We start from the raw sequence: 12,545 nt of genomic DNA on the forward strand, positions 1-12,545 counted from the left end.
GACTTTTGAAGTTTTCGTTGTAGCTTTTGAAAACCTTGAAGTATCTTTACCTTTCAGGTCGGTCGATCGGACGGTTTTTCGATCGGCCGGCAACCCGATCGGCTGGATACTTCAGCAAATCAAGTTCTCAGCAGGGTGTAGACTGTAAGTGCAGTTCCTACCGGGTAACTGTCGCTTATCAGTTCTGGTCAACCAAAGCAGAAGTCCAAGTTAAAGTCAACGATAACGAAGAGTTCTAGACCACATGAAGACCATGCACTGATCAAGGGGGAGTTTGTTAAGGCACTTTGGGTGAAAAGTGCATGCCTTCCAATTGTTAGGGTCTTTATTGTACATATCTTGGAACTTAGTCCAAGGTTTATCCTTGGACAATTTGTCCAAGTTTTGGTCTAGAACTTTGGTCAGGGGTTTGGTTTTTGTGTAAATTGTTTTGTCTGAGTTTTGTCCCTAGTCTATATATATGTGTTGTATAGGATTAGGCACACAACGAACGAGAGAACTCTTGAAGCTTTGTGCACCTCTCTCCCAACTTGTTCATTCTCCTGGTGTGAATTCTAGTGAGAGAGAGACTATGTGTTAGTGAGAGAAAGCTAGGGTTTAGATCTTTGTGATCTAAACCAGCTTGTAGAAGATGATGTATACTCGTTTGGTATGTAATCTGTGATGATTGTATTGAAATGAATGAGTTTGTCTTGCATTTCTTCTTCATCTTCATATTTTGTTCTTCATGTCTTGAATCAAGTGCAATGTTTGATGTTCGTCATCGATCCGGTGTTTTCACAGTGGTATCAGAGCATGGTTACCGATTCAGAATGGTCTAACCGCCTTCTGAATCACAATTGCTCTTGATTTGATGTTTGTTTCCGCCAAACATCTTGAAGACTTGAAGATTTTGCAGAAAAGTTGAAGAAAATGAAGCTGTTCGTGGTTGTTTTGTTCTCCAAGTTGTTGCAGATATGAGGTTTGATCCAAAAAATTGCTCTGTCCGAGTTTTTCTTAGTGTTAAACTCGTCTGAGTTTAAAACTCTGTGTTTGTGTTTCTGGGGTTTTGGTGAACTAGTGTGAAGTCACACTAGGGAGAAAGTCCGGAGACTTGTTTCTGAGCTTCACCATATCCGAGTATTTTCAACTGTCCGAATTTTTATATAGTTCAACAGTTCCAGTTGGTCCGACTTTTGAAACAAGTTCGAGTTTTTGTGATTTGAAATTCCTGTTTAGACAAGTCCGGATTTGTTAGACTCTGAGTTAATGGTCCGACTTTTACTCCCCCCCTCTGAGTTAATGGTCCGACTTTTATACTAAGAAACTGGAAAATTCATCATATTTCCGAGTTTTAAGAGTAATTCATCATATTTAGCTCTTTGAGTCCGAGTTATTTCCAAATTCATCATATTTCCGAGTTTTAAGAGTAATTCATCATATTTCCGAGTTTTGCCAGTCTTTATAACTGTCCGAGTTTTACAGTATTACAGATTTGATGTTCCGAAGCTTAAAAACGAGGTAGTTTGGTTTTCTGAGGTTCTTGTTTTCTGATGTTCCGAAGTTTAACACAATATAGTGTGTTCCGAGTTATGAACAGAGTCTTTTTAACTCTGAGTTTCTCCAGTTCCAAGTTTTGTGTAAACTGCTTTTTAATTCCGAATTGTGTACGAAGGTCCGAGTTTTAGGATATGTTACTGTGTCTCTGAGTTTGAAACTCAAACCAATATCCGAGTATTGTCGCTGAGTTTAAGTCCGAGTATTGTCGCTGAGTCTGAAACTCGGACCAATATCCGAGTATTGTCGCTGAGTTTAAGTCTGAGTTTTAGTTTTTCCGGGGTTTTGAAACTTCCGAGTATTGTCGCTGAGTTTAAGTCCGACAATACTCGAGTTTTACGATTACTTTACAAGTTTCCGAGTTTGAAACTTCCGAGTTTTGTTAAATGTTCATTGTTTTAACATGTGATCCGAGTTTTGAAACCAGTGTTAAGTCTGAGTTTGTTTAATCGTAGTATTGTGTCTGAGTTTTGTGAATCTGAGTTTCAAAAGTTCATTGTAGGCCGAGATTCACAACATGTGATCCGAGCTTTTTTGTTCGGTTCCAAGTTTTAAGAGGTTTCGAGCTTTAAAGTCGGATTGAAACTGTTGGATTTGTTCCAAGTTGTTCCGAGTTTTAAGTTTTAATAAGTCTGTATTATTAAAATTTGGTTCCGAGTTTATTGTTCCAGGTTTCTTCAGAGTTTCCTTTATTTCCTTGCTTGTTTCGAATTCTTTTGTACTCTAAATACTGCTCAGATGATCTGATCCGAGGTTTCAAGAGCTTTCGGGTTTTATGAGTTCCGAATTTTCTAGAATTCCGGGTTACCTGGGGTATCGGATTTTTAACTAAGTTTAGAAGCTTGTGTAGTTCGGAAGTTTCGAGTTGTGCATGTTCCGAGTTTTTCTAGTTATTCCGGGTTACCTGGGGTACCGGATAACTAACTAAGAGTCAGAATTATGTGTAGTTTGGAAACTTGAAGTCGGTTTCGGATTATCGAAAAGTTTTATGGTACTTATGTTGTCCGGATCAAGTGAGATGGTGAAGAGAATAAGACTTGCTTGGATTTTTGTATTGTTTACAAAGAAAAAGGGGGAGTAAAAATTTTGAAATTCCTGTTTTCTTTGTAAACCAAAAGCTCATGGTGCTACATCGAAACAAGTTCGTGTTTACTATCTTTGAGATTAACTTAGTGTTAATCTTACCGGTGGCGAAGTGTTTATAACATGAAGCAAGTTAGAGCTAGTGTATGATTGAGTTTTGTCAAGTCTGTTCGAGGTTCAATCAAGTGTTGACGTGATGAAGCAAATTGTTCGTTTGGCAAGTAGTTGAAGGTCATGCCTTTATCGTATGCCGGTTAGAGTAAAGAAGATTAGTCTTCTTGGTACCTCTTCCAAGTGGGTGACTGATCGGATTTTCGAAATATGGGGTTCTTACATTGAGGGGGAGATCAGAGACGAAAGTCATTGGGTAATTGGTGGATTTGTGAAGATACGAGATTGGATCTTGAAGATTCGAGATGAAATAATCTCTGTAACAACTGCCACTAAAATCCATAATTAGGATGATAATTAGCTAGTAAGGAAACCCTAATTAAGAAACCCAAGTAATTCTGCACTAACCCTAAAATTTCCAGAATAATCGGAATCAGGATCAGGACCCCTAAAACTCAGGGGGGGGGCAAAACCCTAGCTACGATTATCATCATAACTCTCTGTCGAAATAGAATTTTAAAAATCTATCGACTCAGCAAGCCTACACACGCAAAAACCTAGTCTATGAAAGTAGGGTGGTCACTCGCGTAGCGCGACGCCTAAAGGGGTACCCCCTCGCGCTACGCGACGGTGTCAAATTTTCAGTATAAATAGCAGGGGTTGGGACTTGAAATCTGGCACTTGAACGACGTTAAAATTCATAATATACGTCGAGTTATAAGCAAAACAGTTCACAAACACACACGATTATCGAAACGCTGCCGCAATCAGGGTAATAACTCGATCGCTATTACGATTCAACGTCCGATCGATTATAACTATCCAACGATAGTCCGGGTGCTGCTCAATTGAGCTTGTACTTTGATTATTCGTCGTGATTTCGACTTGAATATCAGAGTGCTGTTCGAATTCGGACTATGCTCTGTTATTCGTTGTGAATCCGATTGAATTATCGAGTATTGCACTGATTAATCGTTGTGAAGGTTTAATCTCGTGAATTGACGTAACTGCTGTATTAGTTACTAACCTGTGTGTGTGCATTGTGTTAAATTAGGTTTAAGCAAGGCTAATCAGTAGGCTTATATCTATTGCTCGTTAATCTGCAATGTGAGTCATTCTTCTTTTTTAACTGTTTTCTCACAGTTTGTGAGTAAGTATTACAATACCTCAAATTATTTTCAAGGTTATAATTACAGGGATTAAGTCTTTGTAATCACCAAATTACAGCTGGTATGTGGGGTATTGTGCACAGTACTATTATTATCACTCTATGTGAGTGAATATTACTCTATGTGAGTTATTTCTACTCTGTGTGAGTACACCGTCACTATTTGGGCAACGGGACCCAATAGTGGTATGACCACAGTCACAGAAATGAATCGAGTGACAAATACCCATTCTTGATAATTGGTTGATAGAAACATTGTAATCGCTCTTAATACTGTAAATTATAACTAACGGGCCATTTTAGAAAACAGAATGATTCACTCAGTATTTCCCCGCTGACAAAACCTTTTTCAAACATGTTTCAGGTGATCTGTGTGATCCAAGAAAAGTGCAGTAAAGCACTATCAAGCTCAGAGAAGTGGCTCAGTGTAAATAAATGAATAAAACGTGTTTTGAAAAAAATAAAGATTTCTATGTGAAATCAACTTATTGTAAATTATGGGATTTATCCCTTAAACTTTGTGTAATATATTAAACGAGCATATTTCACGGATAAAAGATCCTGTTATAAAAAGACTTCCGCTACCGCATTAATTAAATACCACGGGAACTGTTTCGCGGTCCCCCGACTCCGTCCAGGGTGGGTCGGGGAGCCGTGACAGCGAAGGTGGTATCAGAGCTAATAATTAAATTGAGCCACTGATTGAGCCACTGATTAAGCCTAAATTAAGTATTATGTCCAAAATACTTAATTTTACTAATTGTTATTCTGTGATTATTTGTTTTATTAACTGGCTATTTTTAGTTACAGTATGGGTAAGCAAAAGCTGTCTGCTATCTACCACAAACTAGATGTGGCATCTTCTTCTAAAAATCCAGTAAATTTAGAAGAAGGAATCTTTGTCCGCAAGGCAAACTATGAGAATCCACTTTCCCCAGAGAAAAGGGATTCGATACTTAAAAAGAGTCAGGAGACAAAGAAACCCCGAACCAAGAGAGTTAGGTTTAACCCCGAAGTCCAAGAGTTGGGTAATAGTACACCTTGGGAAGATAAAATAGACGGGAAATGGGCAAATCTCTATATGCTAGCTACTGTAGCAGAAAATGCTAATCTCTAAATATCTGATAAGTTGGGTCTAGTAAGAGAAATCACAATCCCGTAAATAAATAAAGTCCTAAGTGTGTTTATTTCTGTTGTTCTTTGTATAAATTAGTATGCAATAAAACTTCAGTATTTTGTTTGTTAAACTTTGTTCCAAAGTTTTAACATTGCATTTTACATATATGCTATGCAGCATGAATGAGATGTCGGAAACATTCCAGAATCTCAACTTATATCCAGTGCCTATCGAAGTCTCTCACGACTTTACTGGTTACATTGCTGACATAGAAGAACCTGTGGAATTCCAAGCTCCACCGCTGGAAAAAGCCAAACCTAAAAAGAAGAGAAGATATGTAGGGTGGAGGAAAGTGCGCCGTAGGAAAACTGCCACTAGGAAACTCCCTAAAATAGAAAATCCTGTGATCATGAACAAGGGAAAGGAAATAGAAACTGGAGAAGGTTCGAAATCACCTGAAAAAGAAATAGGAATAGATCTGAAGCAAAAGGGAATAGAGATTGGCGAAAGCTCTAAACAGTCTGAGGAAATCACGTTCCAGGGCGAAATAGATCGCCTATTGGAGAACTGTGATGTTTTAGAGCCTATCAACGATAATCTCTTTTCTTACCCGGCTACAGTTCAATTCCCACTAAACCTAGGACCAGCTATTCCAGAGCCACTAGTTCATACCAGACCATTAGGCCAAATGGAGGGATGGTGGACCAATGACTGGCAATTCCAAAACATAGTTAACAGTCCTTATAGCTTCCTTCCACAATTTGACCCAGAACCACTCCCAAATCCTCCCATGAGTAATGAAAACCTAGCTGAACTCCATCAGTTCGGTGAAGAACTGATAGGTACAGGTAATAGGATCAGGGAAATGGGAGAGCATCTAACTTGGAAGTACGATGAAAGGGAGCATCGTTACTAGAACCGTCAGTTAAACCACAGAAAGCCGTATTGTATGATAGTAAATTAAAATTCTGTAAAATGGGCAATAAAACTCTGTAAAATACAGGTGTGTATGGATGCATATACAATATACTAACAAAGTAAAAGTCGAGAAATCGACAATTTTGGTTATATTCGTATGATGTGATAATCTATGTGTATCTATGTGAATTTTGTCATTTGAAAGGTTAGACACTAATAATTTTACCAATTAGCAGATGCAAAATGCTAACAATGAACCAATTAATGAAGAAAATCAATCTGAGCAAGAACAGGAAGATCAATATATAACTCGACAAGATATCGAGCATTTTATCGCCCAAGGGATAGCTCATGCTATTCCAGAAATTGTAGCTGCTGTTCGAAACCTGCCGAACCACAATTAATTCCTAGTAAACGTATTCCAGAAGATAACGGCAGTAACAGCAGAAATGGAGGCGGTAATCATGACGATCATGATCCGCAGCAGGCCCCACTCCCTAAAAGAATGAAAGCTGCAACGCCTGGTTGCACTTACAAAGAATTTCTTGCTTGCAAACCCGCTGAATTTGCAGGTAACGAAGGGGCAACTGCAACACTGTGTTGGTTAGAGAAAACCGAGGCAGTAATTGCAATAAGCAAATGTGCCGATGGAGACCAGGTGATGTATGCATCAAATCTGTTCAAAGAAGGAGCACTCGAATGGTGGAACACGGTCCTCCAGGCAAAAGGGAGAAGGATAGCTTATGCAATGAGTTGGGAAGAATTTAAGTGTCTTGTAGAAAGAAAATTATGTCCCGAATACGAGAAGGAACAAATGGCAAACAAGTTCCTAAGTCATCGTATGTTAGGCGTAGATTGTCGGGGCTATACTTCGACATTCTTTGAATACGCAAGGGTAGTGCCATCACTGGCTTCGCCAGAACCGGTACTTATCTCTCGTTACATCTGGGGGTTAATTAGTGAAATCCGAAACATCATTAAAGCTGCGAGACCTCGTACTATTGACGATGCGGTAGAATTAGCTAATACCCTAACCGATGAATTGGTACGCACAAGAGAGGAAGATCGCAAGAAGGAATTAGCTCACAAGATTACCCAAGGATTTCGTGTGGGTAATGCCAAGAAAAGAGGAACCGGACAATCCTCATCATCTCCTTTCTGCAAAATTTGCAAAAAGAAGCATTATGGACAATGCAACATGGTTTGCAATTTTTGCAAAATGAAAGGACATCGGGAAGAAGACTGCAGGAAGAAAACAAAAGTTTGTTACAATTGCAGAGAGAGGGGACACTTTCAATCTGAATGTCCTAAGTTAGCTAAACCTGTAGTTAACCAAACTAAACCAGCTGAAGGAACAACCAAGAGAAATGCGCGAGCATTCCAGCTGACTACTCAAGAGGCCGAACTCATTCCAGATGTGATAGCGGGTACGTTCTTAGTTCACAACGTATTTGCAAAAGTATTATTTAACTCTGGTGCGAACCAAAGTTTTATAAATACTTTATTTTGCCAAGATCTTAAGTTACCTTTAACCACTCTTAGGCAAATCTTCACAGTAGAAACCGCAGAAGGAAATTCTGTGAAAATAGATAAAATATGGCAAGAAGGAAAAATAGAATTATTAGGCCATAAGTTTTCTGCAAATTTGTTACCAATGAATTTAGCAGGATTCGATGTAGTATTAGGAATGGATTGGTTAGTAGCCAACCATGCACGAATCCTATGTGACAAAAATGCAGTAGAAATTCAAACCCCTACAGGAGAAGTAATTTTAATTACTGGAGATAGACCTCGAAAGCCACTAAAATTCATCTCAGTAATGAAGTTGGCTAGTTATTCGAGAAAACAGGAAATGGTGTATATGATTTCAGTAATCATTAACACTAAGGATAAGGAACTTCAGGACATCCCGGTAGTGTCAGAATACCCAGACGTTTTTCCAGAAGAATTATCTGGATTACCACCTGATAGAGAAGTAGAGTTTAGAATCCATTTAATTCCAGGTACTGCACCAATAGCTAAAGCACCATATAGATTAGCACCTACCGAAATGCTAGAATTGAAAAAGCAATTAGATGAATTATTAAGCAAAGGATTCATACAACCGAGTTCATCCCCTTGGGGTGCACCGGTACTGTTTGTGAAAAAGAAAGATGGATCGATGCGAATGTGTATCGATTATAGAGAATTGAATAAGGTTACGATTAAGAATCGATACCCATTACCTAGGATTGATGATCTTTTTGATCAATTGCAAGGGGCTAGGTATTTCTCTAAGATAGATTTAAGATCTGGATATCATCAGTTGAAAGTACAAGAAGAGGACATACCTAAAACTGCTTTCAGAACTAGGTATGGTCATTATGAGTTTACAGTCATGCCCTTTGGATTAACGAATGCCCCAGCAGCATTCATGGACATGATGAATCGAATCTGTAAACCATACTTGGATAAATTTTTGATCGTTTTCATCGACGATATACTTATTTACTCCAAAAGCCAAAAAGAACATTGTGAGCATTTACATGTTCTCTTAACTTTGTTAAGAAACGAAAGGCTTTATGCCAAATTCTCAAAATGTGAATTTTGGCTGCAAGAAGTACAATTCTTAGGTCATGTGGTAAATCACGAAGGTATCCATGTAGATCCTGCTAAGATAGAAGCAATTACGAAGTGGAAAGTTCCACAAACAGCAATGGAGATAAGAAGTTTTCTAGGCTTAGCTGGATACTATAGACGATTTATCAAAGATTTTTCTAAGATAGCCGTACCATTAACTAAGTTAACCTGTAAAGCTGCTAAGTTTGAATGGGGACCTAGACAAGAAGAAGCCTTTAAAATATTAAAGCATAGGTTGACGAATGCACCAATCTTAGCTTTACCCGAAGGAACAGAAGATTTTGAAGTATATTGTGATGCTTCAAAATTGGGATACGGATGTGTGTTAATGCAACGCAAGAAGGTAATTACGTATGCCTCTAGACAATTGAAAAAGCACGAAGAAAATTATACGACTCATGATCTAGAATTAGGAGCCATAATCTTTGCCCTTAAGATATGGAGACATTATCTGTATGGAAGTAAGTTTACTGTCTATACCGATCATAAAAGTTTAAGATATATATTTGGGCAAAAAGAATTAAACATGAGGCAAAGCAGATGGATGGAGATGCTAAGCGATTACGACTGTGATATCCAATATCACGAAGGAAAGGCAAATGTAGTTGCAGATGCCTTAAGTCGTAAGTACCATGAGAAACAGAAACGAGTCCGTGCTCTGAGGTTAAATCTACAAGTAGATTTAATGGCACAAATTAAAGAAGTCCAGAAAACAGCAATCCAAGACGATGCTGAAGGAATGAAAGGTTACCTAAAAGAATTAGAACAAGGAAATGATGGAATTTGGAAATTCCATAAGAAACGAATTTGGGTACCTAAGCAAAGAGAATTAAGGAATAAGATTTTAGAAGAAGCTCATAAATCTAGGTATACCATGCACCCAGGAAACAATAAGATGTACCAAGATTTAAGAAATAATTTCTGGTGGATAGGAATGAAAAAGGATATAGCCGAATACGTATCCAAGTGCTTAACTTGTTCATAAGTTAAAGCTGAACACCAGAAACCTTCAGGACTACTACAACAGTTAGAAATGCCTGTATGGAAATGGGAACTTATAACAATGGATTTTGTTACAAAGTTACCCAAAACCAAAAGAGGTAATGATGCGATTTGGGTAATTGTAGACCACTTAACCAAATCAGCTCATTTCCTACCAATGAAAGAAACCTTTAGTATGGAAAGGTTAGCACAACTCTACGTGGACGAGGTAGTATCCCTACATGGAGTCCCGCTCTCCATTGTATCGGATAGAGATAGTCGATTTACTTCGCATTTCTGGAAAAGTTTTCAGAAAGCAATGGGAACTCGACTAAATCTAAGTACTGCTTATCATCCACAAACAGACGGACAGAGTGAAAGGACAATACAAACGCTAGAGGATATGCTCCGAGCATGTGTAATTGACTTTGGTGGTAATTGGGATAGCCATTTGCCATTAATTGAATTCTCCTATAACAATAGTTATCATTCAAGCATCGAAGCTGCACCATTTGAAGCACTCTACGGACGTAAGTGCAGAACTCCAGTATGTTGGGCAGAAATCGGAGAAAGTCAATTATCAGGTCCTGAAATAGTACAAGAAACTACTGATAAGATAACTCAAATCAAGGAAAGACTGAAAACAGCTCGAGATCGTCAGAAAAGCTATGCAGACAATCGTCGTAAGCCTTTAGAATTTCAAGTAGGAGATAAAGTACTTTTAAAAGTCTCTCCTTGGAAAGGAGTAGTACGATTCGGTAAGAAAGGAAAGCTAAGTCCAAGATACGTTGGACCATTCCCCGTGATTCAACGAATAGGACCAGTTGCTTATCGTTTACAACTACCAGAAGAATTGGCTGGAATACATGATGTATTTCATGTATCCAATCTTAAGAAATGTTTAGCAGACGAATCCCTGGTAGTACCTCTTCAAGATGTAGAGGTGAACGAAAAGTTAAAATTTATAGAGAAACCACTACAGATTGAAGATAGAAAAGTCAAGTTTCTCAAGCACAAACGACTAGTGCTAGTAAAGGTCAAATGGAATTCAAGAAGAGGACCAGAATACACTTAGGAACTGGAATCGGAAATGAAGCGAAAGTACCCTCATCTATTTCAGTAAATCTCGAGGACGAGATTTTTCTTAAGGTGGGGAGGATGTAACAACTGCCACTAAAATCCATAATTAGGATGATAATTAGCTAGTAAGGAAACCCTAATTAAGAAACCCAAGTAATTCTGCACTAACCCTAAAATTTCCAGAATAATCGGAATCAGGATCAGGACCCCTAAAACTCGGGGGGGGGGGGGGGGCAAAACCCTAGCTACGATTATCATCATAACTCTCTGTCGAAATAGAATTTTAAAAATCTATCGACTCAGCAAGCCTACACACGCAAAAACCTAGTCTATGAAAGTAGGGTGGTCATTCGCGTAGCGCGACGCCTAAAGGGGTACCCCCTCGCGCTACGTGACGGTGTCAAATTTTCAGTATAAATAGCAGGGGTTGGGACTTGAAATCTGGCACTTGAACGACGTTAAAATTCATAATATACGTCGAGTTATAAGCAAAACAGTTCACAAACACACACGATTATCGAAACGCTGCCGCAATCAGGGTAATAACTCGATCGCTATTACGATTCAACGTCCGATCGATTATAACTATCCAACGATAGTCCGGGTGCTGCTCAATTGAGCTTGTACTTTGATTATTCGTCGTGATTTCGACTTGAATATTATGGTGCTGTTCGAATTCGGACTATGCTCTGTTATTCGTTGTGAATCCGATTGAATTATCGAGTATTGCACTGATTAATCGTTGTGAAGGTTTAATCTCGTGAATTGACGTAACTGCTGTATTAGTTACTAACCTGTGTGTGTGCATTGTGTTAAATTAGGTTTAAGCAAGGCTAATCAGTAGGCTTATATCTATTGCTCGTTAATCTGCAATGTGAGTCATTCTTCTTTTTTAACTGTTTTCTCACAGTTTGTGAGTAAGTATTACAATACCTCAAATTATTTTCAAGGTTATAATTACAGGGATTAAGTCTTTGTAATCACCAAATTACAGCTGGTATGTGGGGTATTGTGCATAGTACTGTTATTATCACTCTATGTGAGTGAATATTACTCTATGTGAGTTATTTCTACTCTGTGTGAGTACACCGTCACTATTTGGGCAACGGGACCCAATAGTGGTATGACCACAGTCACAGAAATGAATCGAGTGACAAATACCCATTCTTGATAATTGGTTGATAGAAACATTGTAATCGCTCTTAATACTTTAAATTATAACTAACGGGTCATTTTAGAAAACAGAATGATTCACTCAGTATTTCCCCGCTGACAAAACCTTTTTCAAACATGTTTCAGGTGATCTGTGTGATCCAGGAAAAGTGCAGTAAAGCACTATCAAGCTCAGAGAAGTGGCTCAGTGTAAATAAATGAATAAAACGTGTTTTGAAAAAAATAAAGATTTCTATGTGAAATCAACTTATTGTAAATTATGGGATTTATCCCTTAAACTTTGTGTAATATATTAAACGAGCATATTTCACGGATAAAAGATCCTGTTATAAAAAGACTTCCGCTACCGCATTAATTAAATACCACGGGAACTGTCTCGCGGTCCCCCGACTCCGTCCAGGGTGGGTCGGGGAGCCGTGACAATCTCAGAGACTCAGTTGAAGACCTTGATCAAGATGGTGGATGTACATTTTCAAAGTCTGGTTTGTTATTAACTTATCGAACCAAACTTCATGTCTTTGCGGAATTTGAAGTTTTGATGTTAGGCATTGGAAATCCGACATTTCGTTCTTCTACCGGTTAAGTTTGAAGATTAATGTATCGAGCGATATTCTTACATGTGGTTGTAGGTCGGTTCGCGTTAACTTGATTCGGGAGTAGTTTGAGGGGGAGGATCTGCAGTGTTTGATGTCGGATTCTTCGGGTTTCTCAAAGCCGCCATTTAAGTGATCGTCAGCAAGTCTTTAATTAGAAGGTTTG

Source organism: Helianthus annuus, chromosome 2, assembly GCF_002127325.2.
Source record: "Helianthus annuus cultivar XRQ/B chromosome 2, HanXRQr2.0-SUNRISE, whole genome shotgun sequence".
Taxonomy (NCBI): domain Eukaryota; kingdom Viridiplantae; phylum Streptophyta; class Magnoliopsida; order Asterales; family Asteraceae; genus Helianthus; species Helianthus annuus.